The following is a 27,173-nucleotide window of genomic DNA, read 5'->3' on the forward strand; positions in this document are numbered from 1 at the left end:
GTGGAAATGGGTGTATATGTGTGACATATGTTTTATTATGCAAATGAATCAATTGAGTATTTATAATAGGACAAGCTCTCTAATGTTTGAAGTGTTGAGCTGTTATATGATATGGTCGGGACAAGGACAGACTAGTTTCCTATATGGCTCTGAAGTCATTCAAACTTACTCTTTCTTTCCACTGTTGTATAACATCACACAGTTGGAAGGCTTTCCAAATACTAATTTCAATCCCCTTCTTTTAGGGTTTAGGTATAATTTCTTTTTTTTCCTTTTTTTTTAATTCTCTAAAGAAAGCTCTCCACACTTTGAAATGAAACTAATGAAAGGAGAGGAAAAGATGATTCAGACATTGTTGATAGATGGCTAGAAACAAATGCTAAGATCATTTTAGGCTACAAAGCCTGTCCTTTTACAACATGACAGATGTAGCCTTTTAATGGTGTTGGTATGTTTTTGCTCAAAAGCAAGTGAATAGGTAAGACTCTAGCCAGGACTGGGAATGAGTCATTTCCTGCTGAATTTTAGTAGATGAGCTAATCCATGGAAAAATGGCCGCATTTCTCTCATACCAGGCATCTTTTCAGGACTCAAGTTTCTGTTTCCTCTCTGTGTTTTACTCCCACAGACTAGTAGGAGTTTTCTTTATTCTGTGGTGTGTGATACACACAGAAATTGGGAGTGGAGGAACAGCAGCTCTCATTCCCAACTTCCTTTCCAAATTGTGGCTCAAGGTCAGAGACCTTCAGTTTGAACCCGGCACATTGGTGCACATGCACGGGGCCAGCTTCAGCCATGGACACACAGAACCCATAGTCTCACCACCAAAATAATAGTAAAAGCAAAAAGCTCATTTGTGATATCCCCTAATTTACATCCGGGAAAATGAATTACTTCTCCCTAATGCCACCCCATCTGACAGGTAGTTTATTGTTAGTTCAAAGTAGAACTTAAAGTGACAATCATATGACTGTTGCTGAAACGAGGACCGTTGAGTGTGTGGTGCGTATCACTGATGAGATGCACAAGTTACCCGGATGCAGATGCTCCAATGCTTATAATGGGTGGGGCTTAATCAGATCTTGACCACTGAAAGTTTAAGGGGCAGGTTGTCATATCTACAAGGACATTTAATATAACAGTAATAGCAAAAGTAAGTGTGGTCCTGGCTAAGATACTTGGTTCAGGGTCCCCCAGTTTTGGTGGGCTCTGACTTGTATTTGAGCTGTACTGTTGACTGTTTCACAAAGCCCATTACTAGGAATTTGCACATGGCAACCTCCTAGAAAGGATGGCACGGGTGTTGTGCTTTCACCCTCATTTTGTGGGTGAGACCACCTCTGCCAGGCTGGGTCAATGCCCCAGTACTCAGAAGAGAGACCTCTAAGTTCATGACCCACTATGCTACCTGCTAGGCCAGGTGACTGTGAAATCAATAGGTATAAAGTGCACAGAGGTGACCAATGGTTTGTTACCATGTGAATGACCTGCTGATGCCCTTGGCATTCTGAGATGCACGAATTTTCTCTTAGACCTTGCTCAGGTGTCTCATAGAATTTACAGTAATTCATTACATTAAAAATAACTTCAAACAGAAAATTGCTTTTTTTTCCTAGAGAGAGCTAGTCTTCAATTAGAACAGTTTGTACTTATTAATCTGATTCAAATTGGTCAAGGAATAAGAAAATGTTATGGGTGTATAATTAAAAATGTGCAGTGGACACAATTAGAAGAAGAAACATGTGACATAAAACAGCTATGCCTACATCTTGCTGACTACAGTCAATTCACATTAGAGCCGCAGGCACCAGAGAGGCTATCGAGATTTGCTCTGGCCAGTAGAAATACAATGTGAGCCACAAATGTGATTTATGCTCAGCACAGTAGAAAGTAAAAAAAAAGTTGCAATAAATAATGCAGTATACAGTTGACCTTTGAACAGCACAGCTTTGAACTGTGAGGGTCCATTTATATGCAGGTTTTTGTCAAATATAGTAGAGAATGTTTTGGAGATTTGAGACAATTTGAAAAAACTTGCAGATGATCATGTAGCCTAGAAATATCAAAAAAATTAAGTTAGGGATCTCAAGAGTGTATAAAATATATGTAGATACTAGTCTGTTTTATCATTTACTACCATAAAATATATACAAATCTATTACAGAAAGTCAAAATTCATCAAAACTTAAGCACATACCTACAGGTCATTCATGGTGCTGTTTGCAGTCAAGACGATCGTAAACAAATGTAGAGATGTACTGTTAAACCATAACTGTGTAAAGTTAACTGTAGCACATACTAACTATACTGCTGTAGTAATCTTGTAGTCACCTCCCATTGCTATTGTGGTGAGCTCAAGGCTCCAGACAATTCATCTTGTAAACAGTTGACATAAACTTATGCTATATCCATAAATACAGTACTGTAAATATATTTTTACTTCTTGATGATTTTATTAATAACATTCTAACATTCTTTTCTCTAGCTTACTTTATTATAAGAATATAGTATACGATATATATGACATATAAAATGTGTTAATTCTCCGTATGTTATCAGTAAGGCTTCCAGTCAACAGTAGGTTGCTATTAGTATTAAGCGTTGGGGAATCAAAGTTATACACAGATTTTCAAGTGCATGGGGGTTGGCAACTTTAACCCCCCACATTGTTCAAGGGCCAACTGTATATCCTCTTTTTTTTTTTTTGGTATCATTAATGTACAATTACATGAGCAACATTGTTTACTAGACTCCCCCTATCGTCAAGTCCCCCCAACATACCCCATTTCAGTCACTGTCCATCAGCATAGTAAGATGCTATAGAATTACTACTTGTCTTCTCTGTCCAACTGTATATCTTAGTATATATTAGGTTAATGTTTCAATATACATTTTAACATATAATAATGCAATAATATATTATATTGAAAAATTTCAAGCGATCCATATAAAAAAAAGATCCATGAGTTTCACTGGAGATGGCTGGTAATTGTAGGTCTGCTTTGGTTATATAACTGTGTTCCTATTATGTTAATGTGTGTGTGCAATTTAATTAGTAGTTTAAAACCTATACATGCTTAAGTTACTGTACAAGAAGATATGTCAAAGAAATAACCAATCTTCCCATGTTTTCTTCCATCTGCTACTTCTATAGCTTTTCTTCTTCCTTCCTAATTACAACCCTTAAATAGAATTCGTGCCTCATACCGAATTTACCGAGTATCATAATTCTTCCAAGTGGTAAAGATACCTCAAGACAAATGCTGGGCATAGAAGCCACAGGGCATAAATCTGCAAAGAAGTAAAAAGCTAACCTTTTCAAACAATATGGCCTCTCTCTCACTTACCAACTTTACATTTCCCTGTATGGCCCTGGAAGATGACTGGTTAGCCAGAGACGGGTAAGATCCCTCAAGGGAGGAACAACCTAAGACAGGCACAGTCGCAGGGGGGCCATCAGGTGAGAAATTGGGGATCAAAAGAGGTGAGGCTTAGAACCTCACCCCCCCTGTTTTGAGAGAAATCTTCTGCATCCATGGATGTTTTGTTGCCCTTGTCTAGCTTGGATTAACACTTAGTCTACAGGCACACACCTGATCATCTACATTTGCTTTGTTACAGCACTAAACTATGTTTTCTACCTTTATCTTGCATCTACCTACCACTTCAGCATTTTATTTAAAAATAATAATAATAATAAGGGAGAAATGGTGGGATTCACATATAAATCAAGTATAAACATCAAACAACTGAACAGACAGTTCTCCAAAAAAGAAATACAGATGGCCAACAGACACATGAAAAGATGCTCCACATCACTAATTATCAGAGAAATGCAAATTAAAACTACAATGAGGTATCACCTCACACCAGTAAGGATGGCTGCTATTCAAAATTCAAAATATAAATAACAACAAATGTTGGCAAGGCTGTGGAGAAAGGGGAACCCTCCTACACTGCTGGTGGGAATGTAAATTAGTTCAACCATTGTGGAAAGCAGTATGGAGGTTCATCAAAATGCTCAAAACAGACTTACCATTTGACCCAGGAATTCCCCTCCTAGGAATTTACCCTAAGAATGCAGCAATCAAGTTTGAGAAAGACAGATGCACCCCTATGTTTATTGCAGCACTATTTACAATAGCCAAGAATTGGAAGCAACCTAAATGTCCATCGGTAGATGAATGGATAAAGAAGATGTGGTACATATACACAGTGGAATACTACTCAGCCATAAGAAGAGGGCAAATCCTACCATTTGCAGCAACATGGATGGACCTGGAGGGTATTATGCTCAGTGAAATAAGCCAAGCGGAGAAAGAGAAATACCAAATGATTTCACTCATCTGTGGAGTATAAGAAGAAAGGAAAAACTGAAGGAACAAAACAGCAGCAGAATCACATAACCCAAGAATGGACTAACAGTTACCAAAGGGAAAGGGACTGGGGAGGATGGGTGGGTAGGGAGGGATAAGGGTGGGGAGAAAAAGAGGGGTATTAAGATTAGCATGCATGGGGGAGTGGGAGAAAGGGGAGGGTGGGCTGTACAACACAGAGAAGACAAGTAGTGATTCTACAACATTTTGCTATGCTGATGTACATTGACTAAAGGGGTTTATAGGGGGGACCTGGTATAGGGGAGAGCCTAGTAAACATAATATTCTTCAAGTAAGTGTAGATTAATGATAACAAAAAAAAAGAAAGAAAGAAAAGGGAGATTACTCCGTGATAGGATAAAACTAACTGTAAATCAACGATTAATCCATGCCTTAAATATCCTTAATTTTGATCACTTAAAGGGTGTCAGATGATCGGCTATGGAGGTACACTTTTCTGATAATATTCCTTTCTCTTAAAAAAAAAAAAACAGTTCCTGTGCGGTGACCTCCAATGAGTTCTACACAATGGTATAAAGGGCATATCAAAGTGTGGGCAAAGGGTCTGTTTGTGTTTATACAGAGGATCAAAGCCTAATTTGGCTACCCAGAAAATGAACTAAGATACGATATGAAGAAAAACTTCCAACATCAGCACTCTCTGGAAGAGTCATACCAGAAGATGATCATCAAAAAACCTCAACAAAGATCCAGGCGATGCTGCAGTTGTAGCTGCATTCATCCCACCAGTTCCTGGACTTGCCAGTGGAATGAAGAAGGAGATACCTAAGCTGGCCTGTGCATACAGTAAAACAGCAAATTTGACTGGATCTATACTGTTGGAACTCAACCAAGAATTAGGAGAAGTGCAAGTTGTAGCGCTCCAAAATCTTACAACTACAGACTATCTACTGTTAAAAGAACATATGGGATGTGAACAGTTCCCAGGAATGGGTTGTTTTAATTTGTCTGATTTCTCCCAGACTGTTCAAGTACAGTTGGACAATATCCATCATATCACTGATAAGTTTTCACAAATGCCTAGGGTGCCTAATTGGTTTTCTTGGTTTCACTGGATATGGCTGGTAATTATAGATCTGCTTTGGTTATGTAACTGTATTCCTATTATGTTAATGTGTGTGCACAATTTAATTAGTAGTTTAAAACCTATACATGCTTAAGTTACTGTACAAGAAGATATGTCAAAGAAATAATCAATCTTCCCATGTTTTCTTCCATCTACTACTTCTATAGCTTTTCTTCTTCCTTCCTAATTACAACCCTTAAATAGAATTCATGCCTCATATCAAATTTGCCGAGTATCATAATTCCTCCAAGTGGTAAAGATACCTCAAGACAAATGCTGGGCATAGAAGCCACAGGGCATAAATCTGCAAAGAAGTAAAAAGCTAACCTTTTCAAACAATATGGCTTCTCTCTCACTTACCAACTTTACATTTCCCTGTATGGCCCCGGAAGATGACTGGTTAGCCAGAGACGGGTAAGATTCCTCAAGGGAGGAACAACCTAAGACAGGCACAGTCGCAGGGGGGCCATCAGGTGAGAAATTGGGGATCAACAGAGACTTAGAACCTCACCCCCCCCTGTTTTGAGAGAAATCTGCATCCGTGGATGTTTTATTGCCCTTGTCTAAGTTGGATTAACACATAGTCTACAGGCACACACCTGATAATCTACATTTGCCCTCTTACAACACTAAACTATGTTTTCTACCTTTATCTTGCATCTACCTACCACTTCAGCATTTTATTTAAAAAATAATAATAATAAAGGGAGAAATGTGGGTTTCACATATAAATCAAGTATAAAAATCAAACAAATATTCCTATTTGACCTGATTGTTTATAGTTCATAATGAGTGATCAAAACCGAAAGTTTCTGTGATGACTGCCCTTGTACTGTTCACCATGTAAGAACTTATTCACTATGTAAGAATTCGTTCACCATGTCAGAACTTGTTCGTTATGCTTCAGAAGATTGGAGACTGATGAGAATTAGGCTTGGGGTGGATTAATGATTGTGCATTGAGCATTGACTCCCCTATACAGAATTTTATTGTTGTTAACAACCATTTGATCAATAAATATGAGAGGTGCCCTCTTAAGAAAAAAAAAGATCCATGAGATATTTTATGTTCTTTCTCTTTTTTTGCACTGTCCATGAAGTTCAATATGTGATTTCAATTTAGCAGCACATCTCAACTTGGACTCACCAGATTGGTCCTAACCGTCTAAGACCCCAAGCTCCAGTATCTAAAATTATGAAAAGCAATTCATAATATGAAATGTAATATTCAAGCAGAAAGTTACACTCGTGTTAGGAAGGGATGGTTTTAAAACCTGACCATTTGTGGTTACTAATCTATTTGGAATTGGCTGAGAAAAAAATGTGGTGGTCATATAATTTAAAAATTTGCACATGGACCGATTAAAGAGGAATTGTGTGGCCTAAAAAATTCCCATATCCCTCCATCCTGCAGACAACCACCAAAGAATCTGAGGTGCTGCAGGCTTCTTAGTAGCCATGCTGGCCTGTGCTGTCCAGTAAGATGCCACAAGACACACGGAGCTATGCCACCCAACATGTGGCTGATGCTACAGAGGAGCAGACTGTGTATTTTTATTTCCTTTTGATTGATTTAAATTTAAACATCAGTACTTGATTCAGTTATTAGAAAACTTCTAATTATGTTGGGAACCACACGGGTACGTGAATTTTTTCAGCTGTACATTTTCTGAACTATAAAAGCAGTCATGTATTTCCAGTGAAAATTCAGTTTTGTCATTGAGACGTGCTTTAAGGATTTTGAGGATTTGGGAGATGTATTTGGAAAAAGGAATGTGGAAGATCTCAATAATTTTTTTTATATGGAGTGTATTATGTTGCAGTGATGCTATTTTGGATATATTGAGTTTAATTTATATATGTTATGAAAACTTACTTCACAGGTTTCTCTTTATGTTGAAAATTGTATGTAAGCTTGCCTTATGTTTCTGTTGGCCAGTGCAGACCTCCATCAGAGTTCTCCTGTAGCAAATGAAGGAAGTGTTTGACATTAAAGGCTGTTGGTTGGTGATAAAATCCCATCCTGAAGCCAGGACCCTGTGTTCACACATGTGCCCTCCATGCACGAGTGAGGCAACTGGGTGATTTGTTTGGCTCGGTGGTGGGGTGTTTTCAGTGTGGCAGCGTCACCTTACGTCTGCCACGCCTCCACTTTGGGTGCATCGAGCGATGGCCACGAGAATATGGGGCTCCGCATACTTGGAAGGCGGCCAGGCCCAGTCTGCACTCTTTTTCTTATCCCCACAGCACCCACATGAGATGAAAGTAGTTATTCCATTGTACACTAAGGGAAAGGGTCCGACATAGGTTGAATAGTTTGACCACAAGTATGGAAACCAGTTAGGGGTTCAGAGCCAGGAAATGTACCCAGGGCTGCCTTGAGCTGATGTCTCCTTAGGTGAAGGGGCTTTTCTTCAAGCTTTGCTTATGTGCTAATACACCCCAAGGCTCCAGAGAATTAAACTTTGGTGCCATGTGCAGAAAAACTAATTTTACAAAATGGAGCAGCAGGTGATCATTGTTTATTGAGACACTGAAGTTGCTGGAGTCTTAACACTGTGAAGGCTGGTTCCTGGCCAGGAGCATTAGTGACTATAGTGCGAACTCTTCACCCCCCTTTCCCTGTGGATGAGTCTCTCTTACATGAAGTGAGTTAATGGTTTTTAACCTTCCTAGGAGTTAGGTTGGAAGTCGAGAGGTAGTGGCTGGTGACCTAGAATGTGACTTTCTGTAGAGACCTTTCTCAAGCACTGCCTCACAATGGGGGCTGCCATCCTGTCCCACCTTCTGCCTAAGATAGCTGCTCCAGCCCCTGCCAGTTCCAGCCTCTGGGAAGGATTGAGGAAGGGGGTTTCATTGCCTTGAAGAGCACAGTCATGAAGTTTCGTGTCTGACTTCTCACCGCCATTGGCCGGAACTAAGGTACATGAAAAACATAACCCTTTCGGGAGGGGTGCAAACCATGTGCCCACATAAAATCCTGGCGTCCTATTCTCAGAGGGTGAAGGGGCAGAATGGGTAATGACAGACTGGTGGACTCAACCCTAGTCTCCTTCCCCTCTGTGGTGGGGATATGGCATTACTAAAACAATCACACATTAGTTGCAAAATTCCAGGCTGTAGGATAGCAGAGCTTCTGCAAAGGGCATCTTGGCTCTGTCTGGGAAACCCAGCTTTGAGCGCCTCCTGTCTCCCGAGTAGGGCTTTGAGTTGTAGCCAGGCAACCAGAGACCACGTTCTTTGCCCAGCAAGCAGGACTGTGATCTTCCCTGTGTTACAAGGATTAAATGGAGATGAAACGGAGTGTGGCTGGCCTTTTGCACCCTAGGTCGGAGATCATCTAATAGGTATGGGGAGCTGTCTTCTCCCATGAGTGCATGTTGTCTGTATATTGTGAGCTTCTTGTGCAGGAAAGGAGTCCGTCCTCTATCTCTGTGATCCTTTCCCCACTGCATACCATGGAGCATATTTGCACACTTTAGACTCTTGATAAGCATGTATGTTCTTCGGTCATTTGCATTCACTTCATCTCTCAGTGTAACATGTGTCTCCAACAGATATTTATTGAGCACCTACTGTGCGTGTCAGGAGCTGTTTTAGATGCAGGGGACACAGCAGTGAACAAATCAGACAGAAGCCTCCCATTCGACTGAATGAAAAAAAAAATGCATATTCTGTATGGTAACATGGATGTTCTGGTTCCAAAAATGAGAGCAAATGAAATCACTCTGATAGTGGCATTGATATTGCACTTCACAGTTGTCAGAGATGGCTGGTATTTCCCTGTTAGCAGATACTAACAATCATGAAGGAAGAACACGGCAGTGATGGGATACTTTTAAAGGTTATTATTGCATATCTGAATTAAGTCATCTGTAATTCACAGCCATGTCATTTGAAAACTGAAGTTCATTTTAATTCTTGTTTGTTTTTCAGAAATATGTAAAACATCACTTCCCTTTATATAATAGTAATTGATAAAAAAAAAAGTGGTCTTGAATGTACCTTTGTCAGTTAGAAAGATTATAAAAAGAAATGGATTCCTCCTGGGGTTTGTGTAGAAATAGGCACACATAATGCGGGCGTGATCTTGGTTAAACTACTGAAGCATTTATAATCATGCAGGTTGAATGGAATGAGTAGGGACTTAGAGGAGAATTGAGCTGATGAATAAGAAGTCCCTGGTTTTGTTTTAATAGCATGTTCTGGCCCCATAAGGAAAAATCAGGCTGTTTTCTTACAGTGGTGGTGCTGTTAAAATGTATGCAAATAGAACGCTTGTGTTATTACTAAGCCTTTCATAGTATTTTGCTTTCCAGGGAGCTTTGTAAATCATTATAATTATTTTTAACCAGTATTTCGGTTCTGAATGTTCCTCCTGACCTGCCATGTTGAATTTGCATTCAGTGAAAATTGTTTTGTTCAATGGAGGATTACGTCCCAGAGAAAGTAAGAAAAGGTTAATGCAGATAGACCCAGTCATTAGAGGCTCCAGCGTGTGATGAATCACTTCCTCACATTTATGGTGGACTCTTAGTTCCCTTCACGTGCACGGGAGCAGAAAGACTGGCCACTGGTGGCGAGCGCTTAAAGGTGGACTTTATCCATGTGACACGATATTGAGACACTGAGCCAGAGAATCCACTAAGAGTGGGTGATGGGGGAGACAGGGCGAACAGCTACAAGACACCATATTTGAATCTGACCAGTTAGTTTTTTGCTAAAGTGTCTGGTTTTCCTGGTGGCTGGCAGATGCTGTGTCCAGAGTCAGCCGTGATGAAAGTGTTAATGATTCATCTGCTGTGTGTTGAATAGACTCCTTGTAATTCTAGACCCGTTCGTGGTCATCTGATGCTTTCAGCCCTTCCCTCACCCCCGGCTCCATCCGTCCGCGACACCTGCTCGGAGAGTGGACGTGGGTTCTCAGGTAGCAGAACGGGGCAGGCCCACATACAGAGCACCTTCTTGTGGAGGAGAGTGGCTGCTTCATTGGGATCTGTAAGACCCAGGCTTTCATGGGGTTTTCTTTTTGTTTCTTTTCCATCTTGATGAAGGAGAGGCTGTAAATACAAATATTTTTGTAGTAATTATGGGAGGCTGATAGTGGTGTTATCAGACCTGCTGATAACACAGTAGTGTATTGAGGGTTTGGGGGCTTTCTTGGACAGCGGCTTCAGAAGATAGGACTATTAAAGCTCTCTGGGCTGTCAGCATGGGGGTTTTACTCCCTGCAGAGATGCCCATTACAGTGTGAAGGGTGTTGGAATACTGGAAAGATATGGGCAAGACTGTTCCCGCCAGTAGGATGCGAGGGGTCTGACAGCAACATCAGAGCATTAAAAAAGGTGGAACTTGTATAGAACATGAAAACTGGCTACAGGGTGAACATTAACATAGGTGAGAGGATGGGTTTCTGAACCTGAGCATACTGACACTGGGGCTGGGAATCCCTGGTGGTGGGGCTGTCCTCTGTACTGTGGGGTATCGAGCAGCCTCTGAGGTCTTCACCCCCAGATGCCAGTAACTCACCCCCACCCCCAACAGTTATAACAACCAAAAATGTCTCCAGATGTTGCCAGATGTCCCCTGGCAGGGTCACATCACCCCCAGTCGAGAACCACTGGAAGAGATAGGTAAATGCAAACAGATATGACTAGGTCTTGGATTTGGAGGGGACATCAGAAATATAAGCCATCAGAGCACACTGAAGTAGGTTCTTTCTTGCAATGCTTACAGAATACCCTGGTTGCCCAAGGAGGCAGTAGCAAACCATTCCTCTTGGGGCCAAGAAAGCTAGACTTCACAGCATCCTGGAGATGAGCGTTAAGCCCATCCTTGAAGGTGGAGGTACAGAGAGGGCGAGTGAGCAGAATCAAATTCCTTTTAAAATTTGTCGTATTTCACGGGTACACATCCTGCTTCACAAATACCTGCATTTGGGTGGGGGGAGCTGTCATAAATGAATTTTTACAAGCTAATACAGTCAACAAAATGGAGCATTTATTTCAATTTGAGTTTAGTTATTTCAAGTTCCAGTTTATGTCCTTTTCTAATACTAAGAAACTAGTGAAAATACTCTTAATTTATCTGTGTCACGTATTTGGCGTTTAGATGCTTTATTTTGTAAAGGAGTTTCAGTGTTGATAGGTATCTGGAATATTGTGATTTTCCTGCATTAATTTCACATTTGTGACACCATAAGCATTTGACCTTGGGCCTTCTCAGGACTACAAAAAGTGTAAGTAATCATGGTTAACTATGGAGAGATTCATGGCATGAACACAAATGACCTCTGGATGTATGCACCTCGTAAGTGGATAAATACCATACATGGATATTTATCCCACAGAGGCAGTGTCGGCAGTTTTGTGTGACAGGACAGTGGAAGCGCTCCCACCTGTAAAACCTGGCCTGACTGTTGTCCTGTTAGTGGGAGAAGTCCGTCAAAGCCGGGCATCGTTACGGATGGTACATGTACCTCTTACTGTTGATGTTGTAGCCAGAAGCAGGTGCATCCCCAGTCATCGGCCAGTAGGTTGAGGGCAGGCTAATGCCTCTGCTCGGAGGAGGCTTCGCGGCCGGGACTTACCGTGCACACCCATCCTGGATCTCGCCTGGCTTCCAGTTTCCAGTTGTGTCACGTGAAAGCTTAGACACCTGCCCAGAAATCTCCTTTCTGCATCTCTCTCAATTCTCCCTTTCTCTCCACCTTTCTTGGTTGTCTTGTCCACACCTAATTCCAGGGCATTCGTGACAGTGACTTCTAGTTGCCCTGTCTGGAAGGCATTCAGCTTCGTTTCCGTGAAAACCCAGTCGCTGGCTCTGGTACTGCCTCTGTCTGTGCAGTAGCTAAATAAAGTTCATAGTTGGAGTAGCAAAGACAGCTGAGCAGAAGAGGGCTGGAGCAGCCTTGGGACAACTTTGGGAGAAAGTATGCAAAGTGCAGGCTGGCCTGCGCACTGCCTGTGGCAGCAGCATACGTCCCAGTGCCTGGGGCATCGGACCTTCCGAGGGCTGAAACGCAAGGGCATGTGTGTGGGAGTTCCACCAGGGCTTTCTGAGTAGTGCACGTGTAAGTCAGCACCGAGAAGGTGCAGTCAGGGGCGCCTCTGGGAGCAGCAGAATCCTTTAGGAGAACCGGCTGCCGGTCATCTTTGAGCCGTTAGACCTCACGATGAAGAGCGAAGTCTAGTAATGCCATATCTGTTGGGTTCACTTGGTTGTCAGCTTTATGTAATGATGCTATTAAACTCTTACATGTAGGCGACGTGGGGATGCGCCACCGTCTGCTCAGAGCTGTACACATTTAGAGACATGTGATACAACACAGCGTCTGTTTCTCCACCCACTTGATGGTTGTCATTAACACTTATTACAAAAGCCCTTTAAGACCCGAAAATGGCACATGAGTCATTAACAAGGAAAATGTGATATTCAGGGGAGTCTTAGGTAAATCTTGCTGTACGTATGCTGAAGTTTTTTAAAGGTCATAAATTTGCCATTCACTCGTATGTACTAAGCTGTTAAAGTTTCTTTCTTGTGTCAGGCACGGAGCTAAGCTTGGTGGATGTGAGAATGACCCAGATACACCTTTGTGCTCAGCATTGTGGGTGCAGAGGCCCTGCCGGAGTATGCACACCTCTTAGACAGGCAGTAAGCAGAGGGATACGCACACTAAGTGCTCTGACAGCGATGCCTGCCGGGAAGGAGGTGATGTGCAGGGTGGCGTAAGCTTGTGACTTGAATGGAACGATTTCCACGTGGGAGGAAAGAAGAGACGCACGAGGTGAATTCTGAGGGACACAGCTGGGGAGAGAGTTGCAGGCTCAGGGAACAGCACATGCAGAGGGCAGGCACCAGGACTGACCTTGAGGGACGGAAGAACACTACACCAGTATGATGTCAGCAAGTGACCAGCCAGCAGATGAGGTCAGAGTATGGGAAACAACCCTACAGTTCCTTGCAGGAGTGGTAATACTGGGGATGATTTTGGACTTGAAGGACTTGGAGCCCTCCGGTGGCCTCCCGCTGCGCTAACAGGTGGCTGGCTGCTGGGTGGGGGAGGTGGGTCCCAGGCAGAAGGCAATCTCATTTTCCCCTAGAAACTCAGTAGAGCCAGGAAGGAAAGCCCAGATCTGGGACACTTGTCCACAGAGAGCCCAGAATTTGTGCACATATCCTGGGCAGAGGATGGATGGCCTGTCCCGTGACCACTGAGTGGGAAGGGCATGTCATTTACCAAGACCATTGGGGGCGAGGGTCGCCGTGGTTGGTGAGGCTTCCATGTGGACATGCCGTGTTTGAGATGCCTGTTGGACCTCCCAACTGGACAGACAAATCATGCCGACTGGGCCAGGACAGGTGTGGAGCTGGGAGGGCCATGTGCAGTTGGGATTTAGAGCCGGGGACTGAATGAGTTCACTGGGGAAGTGGGACGGCCGTGCAGCCCCGTGCAAAGGCAGTCACCCTACAGTCAGCGGGAAGTGCCCAAAGGTCAGAAAGATGCCTGTTGGAAACACTGTGCCCAGGGGCTTCCAGACTCATCCGCTAACCTCTTGGGTTTTCACAGAGACTTAAAAGCTTGTAGGAAATCAGAGTTTGGTGAACCTGCCATCAGGAAGCTTTTTGAGAGGAAAATGCATGAATGTTACCATCTCACTAACTGCTCTTTTAAATAAGGGGGCAGCTCCCACTAAGAATCATGCTTAAATTTCCTTTTTTTCTGACTTTGCATCTTTCATCTGAAGTGGGAAAGAATGATTCAGTAAAGATTAATTGCATCTGAATGCAGTTTTCTTAGCCTTCTATAGTTTTTGCTGACAATCCCAAGTACAGTCCTGAACAACATAGAAGGCATAATGTGTTAATTTTTTGAGTGACTTAATGATTAACCTTGATTTAGTAAGAACAGGCATCCCATTTCCCAACCCCAATGATGAATAGAAACTTAATCACCAAAATGCTTCATTCTGCTACTGTGTAGCTAAATCCTCCAAGGACAGAGCTGGCATAAGAATTTCTAGGTTTGACAACCATTCAGACTGGAAACTGCCAAGACCCTGAGATTCATTCTAGGGTGCCTTTGCTCCACTAGAAAGTATCTCCAAATATTGCCTATGAATTTGAAGATAACAGTATGTTTTGTATTTCACAGTTAAGGGTTCGAAACTGGATTATGAAAAGAACGCAGATCCTTGTTGTTGTCTTGCTAGCTGATGAAATTAATTAGCCAATTCCCTTTTTAACTGTCACAACCATTTTGATCTAAGTTTTTCTTAAACCATCAGCAGGGTCTTTGGAAGAAAAAGGGTCATTGCATCAAAGGTTCATTTTCTTCGGGGTTTTTTTCATTGTGGTAAAATATACAAATACACAAAACATAAAATGTATGCTTTTTTAGTAGCCATCTTGAAGTATACCGTTCAGTGACATTAAGTACATTGTCTTCCTAGCCTTCCAGAACCTGTTCATCTTCCCAAATTAAAGTCTCTATCAATTAAGCAATAACTGCTCCCCACCCCACCCCACCCCACCAGGCCCTGCAACCAGCATTCTAGTCTGTGTCTGCTTTTAACCCCTCTAGGTGCTTCCTGGAAGTGGGGTCCTGCCCTGTTTGTCCTTCTGTGTCCGGCTTCCTTCCCTTCGCAGACTGTCCATAAGGCTCATCCGTGCCGTGTGTAGCATGTCTCAGTTCACTCTTTCAGAAGCTGAGTAATATTCTGCCATAGATTTGTACACACACACACACCACATTTTGTTTATCCATGCATCCATCGGTGGGCATCTGGGCTTTTGCCAGCTTTTGGCTATTATGAATAATATTACTACAAGAAATCTGGGGTGCAAATAGCCATTCAGCTCCCTTCGGTCAATTCTTTTGATTACATACCTACAAGTGGAACTAGTGGATCACCTGGTAATTCTGTGTTTACTTTTTTTGAGGAGCCATCATACTGTTTTCCTGAAGGCTCGCGTCCACATCAGTTTTCTGAGCTGTGAGCAGGAATGGAACTGTGACTCATGGTATCTACTGAGTTAGCAAACCATCAAGGCCCACAGGCCGCATTTACTGCACTGTCTCCTTTAGCACAAGCTAAGGGTGCCTTTTACAAAACGGCTGGGAAAAATCGAAAGCAGCACAGTGTCATGATACGTGAAAATCCTGTGAAGTTCACATTTCATTGTACATACTAAGAGTTTCATTGGAATATAGTTAAACCTACTGATTTATGTATTGTCTGTGACTCTTTCTACAAAGGTAGATTTGAACGATTGTAACAGAGACCAGATGGCCCTGAAGCTGGAAATATTTTCCCTCTGACCCATGCAGAACACGTTTGCCAACCAATTAAAATCACAAGAAGGTGGGAGATGCAGTGTGTAGATGACTCTGCTCATGTACACGGGCTCCTCCGAGGGTCTCAGTGGGTACATCCAGCTGTGCAGCTAATCATTCACACTGTCCTGACCCTCATTCCTGTCACCTTCTCACATTTAGGCATCAGTGCTCATGGCACCTCGGATTCTTCCTTCAGTTGGGGATGCAGCGGGTAAATTCCCATCCAAGCTTTGAGATACACCCATTTTAGACACGTTTCCTTTTCTGTTCCCACTTCCACAATTTGACTCCCTGTCCTGCCTTTTCAGGAACTCTCTCTTCCCATTGAATTAAGAGGTAAAGGTCTGAGTACTGGAGAAACCAAATTAAGGACTATTTCTCTCAAACTTACTTTTCATATACTTTCTTGGACAGGGTTTGAACCATACTAAAAGGCACTGTCTTCTATTTTAATCTGTGATATTTCTATAAAACCATGTAAATGTCATACTTGGAGATTCTTTTCAGCATTTTTTTGCGAAGAGCTTTCCTCTGGAGTGAGGGCTCTGTGTGACTTGTGAAAAGTTCTGTTCACACAGCCGGAAATCTGCACAGCATCCGTTGTCCTCCATTAACATGTTTCATTTTAACGATGTCTTCAGAATATCGTTTTAGGGTAATGCCTTGTTCAGAGTTTAATTTGCTGTCAGAACCATCCCCCTCAGAGCTGCTGAATAAACACACCAACTATACAACAGGTATCTGTATACTTACACATTTAACACAGTGTTTTCTCATGAAGGTGGTCTTAAGACCTGAGAGAATTTTGAACAGGCTTAAAGGAAATCAGGCTAAGTTTAAACCAGGAAATACACTTACATTCTATTTTTCTGATATTAGTTTTTATAGGAGATAGGATCTATGCATTTTCTCTTCCTGAAAATTGTGTTTGAAACTGTTGGCAAATAGAAGGCTGTTGCTCCCCTAGACTGGTAAATGGGATGGGGAAAAGAGAAAGGGGGGCAGATAAAATAATTTGCTAAGTATAGAATGAAGATATTACCGAATGTGCTGTTCAAGAATTTGAGCATCTACACTCATTCCAAACTGATTTTTTTCATCTGACTCTGTTCTTTCTTCTCACACACTTGCTCATTTGAAATTCAGTTGTATGAGAGCCAAGTAATATGTTTCCACTTAAGAAAACCGCAGATAAATGGAATTATGTTCCTGTTGAAGACTTCATTCACTCACACTTTTACTTGTATGACTACGTTAGTGCCTTCTAGGAGACTTCTCAGGTTTATTCTTTTCAGAGCGTGACTGGCGAAAAGGTTTTTACGCTCCTCTTGGTTTTTTACTTATTTTTGAATTTTTAATTATGGTAAAATATACAAAAGGTTCATCTTTTTTTCTTTTCCTTGAAAAATCCAAGAAAATGATGACTAGAACAAATGGAACAGAGCAGCGTGTCAGGGACCCATGTTTGCTGCTGCTCCTGTTCTGTAGTTATAATCATAACCGTTGCTCGTGATAAGCCTGCGTGTCTGCTTTCCATGCAATTGAATGTGTGGGTTTGTGCAAATTAAGTATAAAGCACCGTGCCCATTTAGCAGCATAGAGAGGTTAAGTTATTCCCCAGGGACAAGCCCTCAGTGAGGGATTCTGGGATTGAGCCAAGGTCAGCCTCACTCCAGGGCCATGCAGCTTCTCCAGGAGCCAGCCAGCTTGCAGTGTAAGGCTACCCTTTCTAAGCACTGGATGCAATTTCTGGGAAACAAGGGTACACTGGGTTCAGAGAAGAAAAGGTGAACTTAAACTGGGTATTACTAGAGCGTGATTGGGCTGGGCACACCCGAGAGGCAAGAGTTTGATCGTGAAGGCGAATACGGACCTGTAGAAGAATGAACTTTTTTACTCTAAACTTCTATTTTTAAGAGTCCCTTCTGAGCGCCATCTGAAGAGGGGCCTTGTGGAGTAGTGGGAAGGTGATGGGATTTGGGGTCGGGCATGCTGGGGCCATTTCCCAGTTCAAGCCTCTCTGGTGATGCGCTCCGGGAGTGTCTGAGGTGCACGGGGATGACGGCAGTGTGGGGCACAGCTATGGCGAAGATGGAATTCCTGTAGCCTCGAAGCCTGGCACAAATGCTGGTTCTCTGCGCCACCCGAGCTCATGTTGGCATACATGTTCCTGATTGGGCAAGACGAGATTCCTCATGTTTTATTTGACTCACGCATGCCAAGCCCAAACTGTCCCATCAGTGTCGGCTGTCGGAAGCCCTTGGTAACCTGGGGGTTCTGGTTCCCAGTCGGCAGATGTGCTTTGCTCTCAGCAGCTTTTTAAATCGTGTGTTCTTTTTTCTGTCTCAAGATTCAGTGGCCCTTTCAAATGATAGGAAAACTCAAGTCCTTTTGATAGACACAATGCTCAGCCCCGGGCTGGCTGTGATTCCCACGAGGTACGTTGTTTTTCAGTGTCCTGCGTCGTTCATTTTGCAGAGGTCCGTATAATAGCTGCCTGCCTGCCTCATAGGATTTATGTCCTAGTGCTTCCTCATGGTAAAAGCGGGTTTTAATTAAATGACAGATTGTGTCTCAAGTATTTGTTTCCCCAAATAATGTCATCCTGCAGACTTGCCTTTTGCGGCCATAATTAAACTGGTGCTGTTGAAATTCGGCCCCATAAAAGCGAGGGGGGAGTAGGCATAACTGTTGAGCCATTGTGTCCGAGAGAGCGACGTACGGTGTCCTTCTGTGTCCCGTCTGCATAGCACGGACTCCACACACATGCAGTTCGTTCCCGTGAGCAGCATCAGGTAGCAGGAACTGGCATTGAGGGAGGCGTGTCCTGACAAAGGTGGCAACATTGTTTCACTGTAGTCATGTGAAATTAGACCTCATGTAAGGACATGCACTTCTAAAGTGCATTGTACATACTTAACTCTTGATTTTGTAGCCATTTAGTTTGATGATTGTTGCTTGGTGATTTTGCGATTTTTCAGTACCAGTGATGGAATCAGGGAAGCGTTGCATCTTCAAGGCAATCAAGCAACAAAGGAAGAATTTTAGGAGGAATTAGGATATGTAAAAATTGCATGGGTTTTATTCCTAAAGGGCTGAATTCCATGCATCGAAAAGGAAATTGTTTTTCCGAAGTTGCATTTACTCAGCTGACTGCATGCTATGCTGCTTCCTTGGTGAGAGAAGTGACTTCCCATATATAAATAAATGATCTCTATCAACAAGATATTCGATGTTCATCTAAGATTCCATGAGACTGGGTTTCACAAAGTGGTTGGGGTGCACACGTGAGCAAAACGCAAAAGTGCGATGGGTCACCCTTGTTCCGTCTGCGATGTTCTAGATGCTGAGGACCAACTGTAGGAAAGTCCAATGGGACTCAGTTGAAAAAAATAAACTGCCTTTGAGAATCCAAAGATGGATTGAGCATAGTTGCTTATGGGTACAGTACAAATACTTCAGTACATTTCAGACCAACTCAAAGTATAAATGATGAACCAAAATGGTTGGAATCACCTTAGTTGGTGCCTCCTGTCTACACAAAATGATTACCCAGAGTGTTTGGAAGATCTCCCCAATAAATGTTACTCTCAGTTGTAAATCCCTATTTATTTGCACTGGCAGAAATAACTACCTACCTACCTCTGTCCCAATTACTGTGAACTCTGAATCTGTGTGATCTGCAACGAGGAGAGCACACAGTGAAGCCAGAATATGTGGGACTCAAATCCTACTATGTGTGAGTTGTGAAACCTGTCTAGACCGTTCACTTAGACTCTCTCGAACTTATTTTTTTATCTACCAAATGGGAATGACAAAGAATTGCTGCGATGGTCAAGTTACATAATGGACGTGATGCACTTCCTGGGCAAATGTACAAGGGGTGATTTTATGGAGGCGAGGACATAATCAGCCCCTGCTGTTCAAGAACTTTAATGCCAAAAACAGCTGAAGAGCTAATACGTGCCTCTCATGACTAAGTTAAAAGATTATAGTTAGCAGAGTGTATTTGTGTTGCAAAATAAGAACACGTATGCGTAGAAACATATAGGAAGCCACAGAAGCTTGCTCCTAGAGGCTATCTGCAATAAGGAAGAGAAAAGAGTGAGAAACTTAACATTTCATCTTTGTCACAGGATTGCTCAACCTTGGGCCTCTGGGTGTTTGGGGCCAGATAACCCTTTCCCATGGGGCAAATGTCTTGTATGTTGTAGGTGGTTGGGCAGCACTGCTGCCCTCTACCCACTAGATGCCAGTAGCACTCACCCTCTAGCTGCAAAAACCAGAAATATCTCTGGATGTTGCCAGATGACCTGGGGGGGCAAAATTACCTGTAATTGAGGAGGAGTTGAAATCTAATGTCCACACAGAAACCTGCACACCGATCTGTATAACAGCTTTATTCATAATTGTCAAAATTTGGAAGCTACCATGGTACTTCGAGACAATGGAGTATTACGCAGCACTGAACAGAAACGGGCTCCCAAGCCATGAAGACATGGACGAACCGTGCATAATACCAAGTGAAAGCAGCTAATCTGAAAAGGCTGCAAAATACGTGATTCCAGCTCTATGACAGTCTGGAAAAGGTAAAACCACAAAGAGAGTAAAAAAGATGAGGGGTTGCCAGGTGTTCGGAGGAAAGAGGGATGAACAGAAGGAGCTCGGAGGATGTTAAGGGCAGTGAATCCACTCTGCTCAGTACTGTAATGATGGGGAACGTGTCATTGTGCATTTGTCCAAACCCACAGAATGTGCAATACCAAGAGCGACCCTCATGTAAACTATATACCTCGGGTGTTGGCAACATGTCCACGTAGGTTCATGAGTGTAACAAAGTCCCATGTGGTGGGGATGCTGATAATGGGCGAGGCTGTGATTTTTGTGGGGGCAGGGAGCATATGGGAGATCTCCGTTAAGTTTCTCTGAATTTTGCTGTGAGCCTAAAACTACTGTAAACACTAAAGTCTATTAAAAAATAATTTTGGAAAGGTAAAAAAATTAAAGAAATCATTTAGAAACTAATGAGATTATTCTGTTCAGTTTCACAGTTTGGTGCCCCATAAAAGAATTGGGAAGTTTTTATGATCCTTGGGTTCTGAAAGTTCCATCTGAGCATCATGTGACTTTGCGTGACTGATCCCAGGACCCCTGTTGGCACACAGGGTCCCGGACCCTTTCTCATGGGACAGATGTGTTGTATGTTGTACACTGTTGAGCTGCACCGCTGGCCTCCACCCAGTAGATGGGGGCAGCACTAACCCCACATCCTGGGCGGGGCGGGGGGGCAGCCTGTGCTAATGCCCACCCCTCTCTTTGGCTGCCCTCCACAGTGGTCATTCTCAGTAACGACGCACAGACCTGCTTTACCTGCGGAACAGCGCTCCTTGCTCAGCACTTGGGTGTCACCGTGATCATATTAGCAGCTGGCTATCTTGATTTAATAGTGAGTTATGTGTGTACAACTCAATAAATGTAACACGATACCTTCCCAAGGTGGGGTTGGCAAACGACTGCCTGTGTGCTGGCCCAGCCCACAGCTTAGTGCTATAAGCAAAGTTTGACTGAAACAATCCCGCGGCCCTCCCTTGACACACGGTTGGTCAGTGGCTGCTTCTGAGCTGCAGGGCAGACATGAGTAGTAGTGAGACGGTGTGGCTGCAGTGCAAGATGCTGTTAGGCCCTTTACAGAAAGAGTGCTCGCCCCTGCTCTCCAGCTCTGGGACCCCTCCTTTCCGTTGCTGTATCTAGGTGTGTCTCCCAGCTTTTAGCTCAGTTGGAGAAAAAGGGAGTGTAGCACAGTAGCCTAACTAGGAAATGGTAGAGAACCGAGAACATTTCAAACTGAATGTTTTGCGGCATTCCTGTGTGTCCTTCTGCGTGTAAGGTGCCCATAATATGGACCACCATTTACTAAACTGTGTGGCTCATGCATGTTTTCATCAGAGATGCAAAACACCACCGTTTTTCTCTGTTTCAAAAAAAACAGCAGGATATAGTCATGATAGAGAAGAGGCACTTGACAGGACAGGGCGGTTGTACTTGGGATATTGTACCAGGGCTGCAGGGCTGCTGTTTTACGGCTTCTCAGGGAACAGTCTCTCAGGCTGAGCCTCACATGAGAAGCTAGCAGGGGCTACAGGTCAGCATCCACAGGAGGGCAGGGAACTTGATGCCGCCCATCCCTCCGAGTCACCTCCCCGGTCAGCGCCTTTCTTCAGCTTCCACGGGTCTGCAAGAACTTCTCAGTGTCCTCCTTCCCAATCACTGGGCGGGTCTTCAGTGAGCAGCTGGCTGCAGCTGCAGGGGGCTGACCGTCTGGCTCCCTCCTGTCCCTCCCAGCAGACAGGCTCGCAGTGTCCCGTACCTTCACCCCTGAACCCCTTACTAAAGGCTCGCTGGCCTTCTCCGTGGCCAGGAATCACTCTGGCTTGCATTTCCTCTCTGCTGTTTTCTTCACTCGTGAAACTCTCCCCCAGACACCCTAACAGGTAAGAAGTGGAGGAAATCCCAGAGGAGTAGAAGTTGAACCGAACATATATATTCAGACATAATACCTATCAATAATGTATGATCAATATATATAATATATATTCATAGAATATTTGTTTGTTTGCAGTTGATGCAGAAGGCATGATTTGTTTGTCTTGCTTTTTATCCGTTTCTCAGTCTCAGCTCATTAATAAGAGTTGTTACACCATTGACCACTAGCTATTTGTTGTCTGTTTGGACCATTCTGTTCCTTTTTTTCTTCTGTTTCTGCGTATGTTTGCCCAAGTTGAGAATGTTTTATGATTCTACTTTACCATTAGCTTACCCACTGTACCCCTGTAAGTGCCACTGTAATGTTCACGGTATGCATCTTTAGCTCACCGCAGTCTACATTTGAATACAGTGAATACGACGTCATGTATAAGAACAACAAGGTACTTCTCTTCCTCTGTCCCTAGTTCTTTGTACTGCTGTGATCATACATTTTGCTTTTGTGTATGTTAAAAAAAAACACACAGTAATACACCATTGTTAATTTTGCATTGAGCACTCAGCTATAAAGACATTTTAAAACAACATATTTTTGTATGTACCCCTGTGTCTACCCTTCCTGCCACTCGTCGTTCCTTTGTATAAATCCATATTTCCATCTGAGCTCATTCTTCTTGCCCTTGACGAGCTTCCATTAATATTTCTTGTAAGACTGGTCTCCTGGCAATGAATTCTCACTGCGTTTGTTTGTCTGGAGACATCTTTATTTTGCCTTCAATTTTGAAAGCTGTTATGTACATCTGAGCGTAGACTTAAGTTAGGTTGACACGTTCTTGTAGCTCTTGGAAGATTTCTTTCCATTGTCTTTTGGCTTACGTCATTTTTTTGACAAAAAGTTTGTGGTTTTTGGTATCTTTTCCCCTCTGGGTGTAGTTTTTTCTCTGGCTGCTTTTAAGAGTTTCTTTTATAGCTGATTTTCAGGAAATTGATTGCAGCTTGTTGGAGTTTCCACTGGTGTTCACCCCACTTGGGGTTTTGTTCAGCTTTATGGATATCTGTTTTACCTTTTATAACTTAGAATTTCCCAAACATCCTTGATCTGTGAAGCTACGCTTTGAGGAACACAGGTTAACATCCCTAATAACTGGTGTTTCATAAACACCAAAATGAACAGTAAACCTAGTTTGGGAAACGATGAAAATCAAGCTTATCATTTTGTCTGTGTGTAGTTCCATATTGGCGCCGTGGAGCATAGAGAACTGGGCCGCTCGGAAACCTCTTGGATATTTCCCCGGTAATGTGTAGAGTACGTAAACATTAGCTTGTGAGCAGCAAGTGTGAGGCTAGGAGCCGTTTTTCCCATCTCAAATACAGGAAAAAAATTTTACCCAACTCTTTCTCTCACGTTTGTACCGTAATGATCCATTGACAAGTTAACGCACACTCAGGGCAAATTGATTACCACCCACAGCTACCAGCGCTGAAGAATTAACTCCAAACAACATTCTAACTTAATTTTTTCCATAGACATTAGACGATACATATTATCATTTAACCATGCAGATTGTTTTTGAAAGAAAAATATTTAAGATGTCCTTTGTTTTTAATTTATAGCTTTCTGGTACGTTTAAAAAATACATCCTTATTTTTAAAGAACATTAAAGGTTAGGCCCTTGTAATCTGTGTACAACACTAGTTTTTTTTATCATTAAGAAAACAGTACAAACCATATCTTCTTTGTCATAAATATAACTTTAAAAGGAAATGGATCCCCTTCATTGTCTCTCTAGATTTACATACAAGCAGAGAAAGGCACTCATCTACTACAGTGGCAAAAAATAATTCATTTAAATACATAGTTTTCCAAAAGTGAATTTTTTTAAAAAGATGAGATGCTAAGATCTGAGGAAATAATGAACGAACGCATTGTGACTTTTCACCTCGCGAGCACCCATTTTCCTAGTTTGGTGAGTCTGAAGAGATATGAGAATGATGGCCTGATTTTAATTCCCATTGGATGAGGGTTTATCTAGAGCTGCCCTATTTCTTGACATTATTATAATATTAAAAGTAACATTTATTTTTATAAGTCATTACCATTTTTGCACACTCATGCCTTCATTTTAGCCAAGTGCTGTCAACTTTAGATTTCAGGCTTCCAGAGTCTAGAAAAAAACACACATTGGTTTTCAGGTTCTTTGGGCGAACATTCTTGCCCCAGCAAAAGCTCAATTTATTGGACTGTCTCGTGACTGATGTATTCAAAGTCAATCAGAAAATTGTCTTTCGATTGTTAGCATGCTGCTGAAAAGCCTTTTAGAGGGAAATGGGGGAGAGTGGGGCAAAGCATAGCGTACTGAATGCACATAGAGTCGTTTATCCATCATCCCTGGGAACGTGAGCATAAAGCTCCTGGGAGAAGGTGGCTCCCAAATTCCTGCTGCCTACGACTCCGAGCTGAGAACATCGTGACAGGAGAGCGATGATTTATTGTATGTGAGCCACAGTGTGTGGGGGGGTACCTGGGGTACGTCAGTGGAAGCACATGGTGAGATTCTGGTAGGTAGGATTCTTTGTTTAAAGGATTACATGAGTTGGAAGCACACAAAATCAGGCCAGGCAGACAATAGGTGCAAATTACGTGTTAACTGTTGTTATTTTTTAGTGACTCATTCAGCCCAGTGTTAGCCATCCTGTTGGAGTGCAGAAGCCTTGTTCAGGGGTACGTACCAAATGCATGCTCTCCCCCTGGAAGAGCCCATCGCTCTGGACAGTATGGCCAACACTCGCCTGCTCACGTAGACTGTTTGTTTGGTCCTGGGTGTCCTGGAAGCCCCTCTGTGCATCCTCGTGCCAGCCCTACGGGTAGTCATACAGAGGCATGTGCTGAAGAAGCCCCTGCCCCGGGTGTGCTTCCCACCGTCCTTCACAGTGTGTTCAAATCTGAGAGCAGGAACAGTGGTGTGACGTGGCGGGGTGGTTCTGGCTGCCATCTCTGCAGTTGCCTTGAAGATGTCAGCTGCAGCCGCCATTGCGAGGGTGTCACTGGGGCCAGCAGGCCCACTTCCACGGTGCCTCCTGCACGTGGCCAGCATAGGGTGCTCATGGCAGGAGACCTCAGTTCTGCTCCAGGCTGGCCTCTCTATGAGCAATTAAAGGGATTTTACTACACAAATTTGAATCTGTTTATTAAGAGATAGAATCCATATTTATGAAGTTAAGCATTTAATTTGTGATCAGTAAAAATGTATGTTTATCAAATAGCAGTGGATTCACAGACTCTGAGAAGGGATTAGTGGTTACCAAAGGGGAGGGGTGGGGAGGGAGGGAGAAAGGGATTAAGGGGCACTATAATTCCCACTCACAATAGAGGTAGGTCACGGGGAAGGCAGTACAGCACAGAGAAGACAATGACTGTAGCATCTTACCGAGCTGATGGACAGTGACTGCAGTAGGGCGGCTAAGGACTTGATAATATGGGCGAATATTGATACCACAATGTTGCTCATGTGAAACCATCATAAGATTGTGTATCAAGGATACTTTAATTAAAAAACTATGTTTATCACTTTGGCTTAGTGATCCATATGAACTATTTTTTCTGTTGTATAAGCTGGGCGACCATGAAGGAAGCATTATGACAGTCTATGAAAATATTCCCGAGATGGTTTTTGCTGAATCTAAGACTGTGTGCCAGGCTTATTTCACCATCTGATCTGTCACAATAAAAATCAGGCAGAGGTATGACGAGATGAACTTAGTGATTCTGAAATCTGTTCTATGAAAATCAAGTTTCTCAGGCTTCAGCAAAGGAGGAGAAAGGTAGTCCCCCCACGAGATGGAAAAGAGGTGCAAACGCATGCTTGTCCACGGATGTACACAGCAGCACTGCTCACAACAGCCCTAAGATCATGAGCCTTGACGTTTTGGCATTTTGGAGCAGGTCAGTCTTGTGGGGAGGCTGTCCTGTGAGTTGTATAGGATGTTTGCTGGCATCAACTCACAGTGCCAGTGGCGTCCCCCTCTTCCCGTTGTGACAGCCAGAAATTCTCCAGACATTGCCTAGAAGCCCCTGGGGCGGAGGGCAGTCATCCCCATGAGAACCGCTGTGTTAAAGCATGGGCACACGATGCTAACTGCATGCTGTCGTTAGGGATCACGTACGCGGGTTGTGGTCAGATTGCAGCGTGAGAAGGTGTGTGGGCAGCCAGCGTCAGTGCAGGTGGTCCTGATGAACCTGGCCAGAAGTGTGGACAAATCCAAACTCGGAACTGGTGCTAAACTGGTCCAGGGTGGAGGGGTGTGTGTGGTTAGAATGAAAACCAGGGCCAAAGGCAGAACAAAACAACACAAAACTCCAGTTTCTCCGGTGGCCTGCTCCATTTCGAGGAGTATCCGGAGTGGTTTGGTGTGCTCCCAGCACGGAAACGGCGCACTCTTCATCTTGTGCATGCTGCACAGAGCACCGGCTTCGGTCACCCGCCAGGTGTAGCTCTTTGCCTGGCTGGCTCCCTGGCTCCGTCCCGCACAGACCGCCTGCCTGCAGACCTGGACCGTAGCTCCTGTCCCCAGGTCCCTGTGTTCCCAGATCCCAGACTCGGAAGGCCCCGCTGCAGCTTGGCCTTCTCCGCCTGCCCTGTTTCCACCTTGCAGTCTTAGAAGGGGAGGCTTCAGCAAAGGAGGAGAAAGGTAGTCCCCCCACGAGATGGAAAAGAGGTGCAAACGCATGCTTGTCCACGGATGTACACAGCAGCACTGCTCACAACAGCCCTAAGATCATGAGCCAAATGCTTTCGACTGATGGATGGATGAGCTGCTGAAGGCGTACCAGGATTCCTTTTGGAGTGGAAGAATTGTTTTGGGACTTGACAGAGAGGGCAGCCGTACAA

At 43.4% G+C, this 27,173-nt stretch overlaps 1 protein-coding gene and 1 long non-coding RNA gene across 10 annotated transcripts in view; one reads left to right on the forward strand and one right to left on the reverse strand.

Annotated features, from left to right (window-relative positions):
* Positions 1 to 27,173, forward strand: part of TBL1X (transducin beta like 1 X-linked) — a 199,785-nt gene that overhangs the window by 111,263 nt on the left and 61,349 nt on the right. The gene's annotated exons all lie outside the window — the stretch shown is intronic.
* LOC140847443 (uncharacterized) overlaps positions 5,403 to 27,173 on the reverse strand; it is a 32,978-nt gene continuing 11,207 nt past the window's right edge. The window contains exon 3 of the long non-coding RNA XR_012127441.1: positions 5,403 to 25,426. This is a non-coding gene — a long non-coding RNA (uncharacterized lncRNA). The remainder of the gene's footprint in view (positions 25,427 to 27,173) is intronic.

This window comes from Manis javanica, chromosome X (genome assembly GCF_040802235.1).
Source record: "Manis javanica isolate MJ-LG chromosome X, MJ_LKY, whole genome shotgun sequence".
In the NCBI taxonomy this organism is placed as follows: Eukaryota; Metazoa; Chordata; class Mammalia; order Pholidota; family Manidae; genus Manis; species Manis javanica.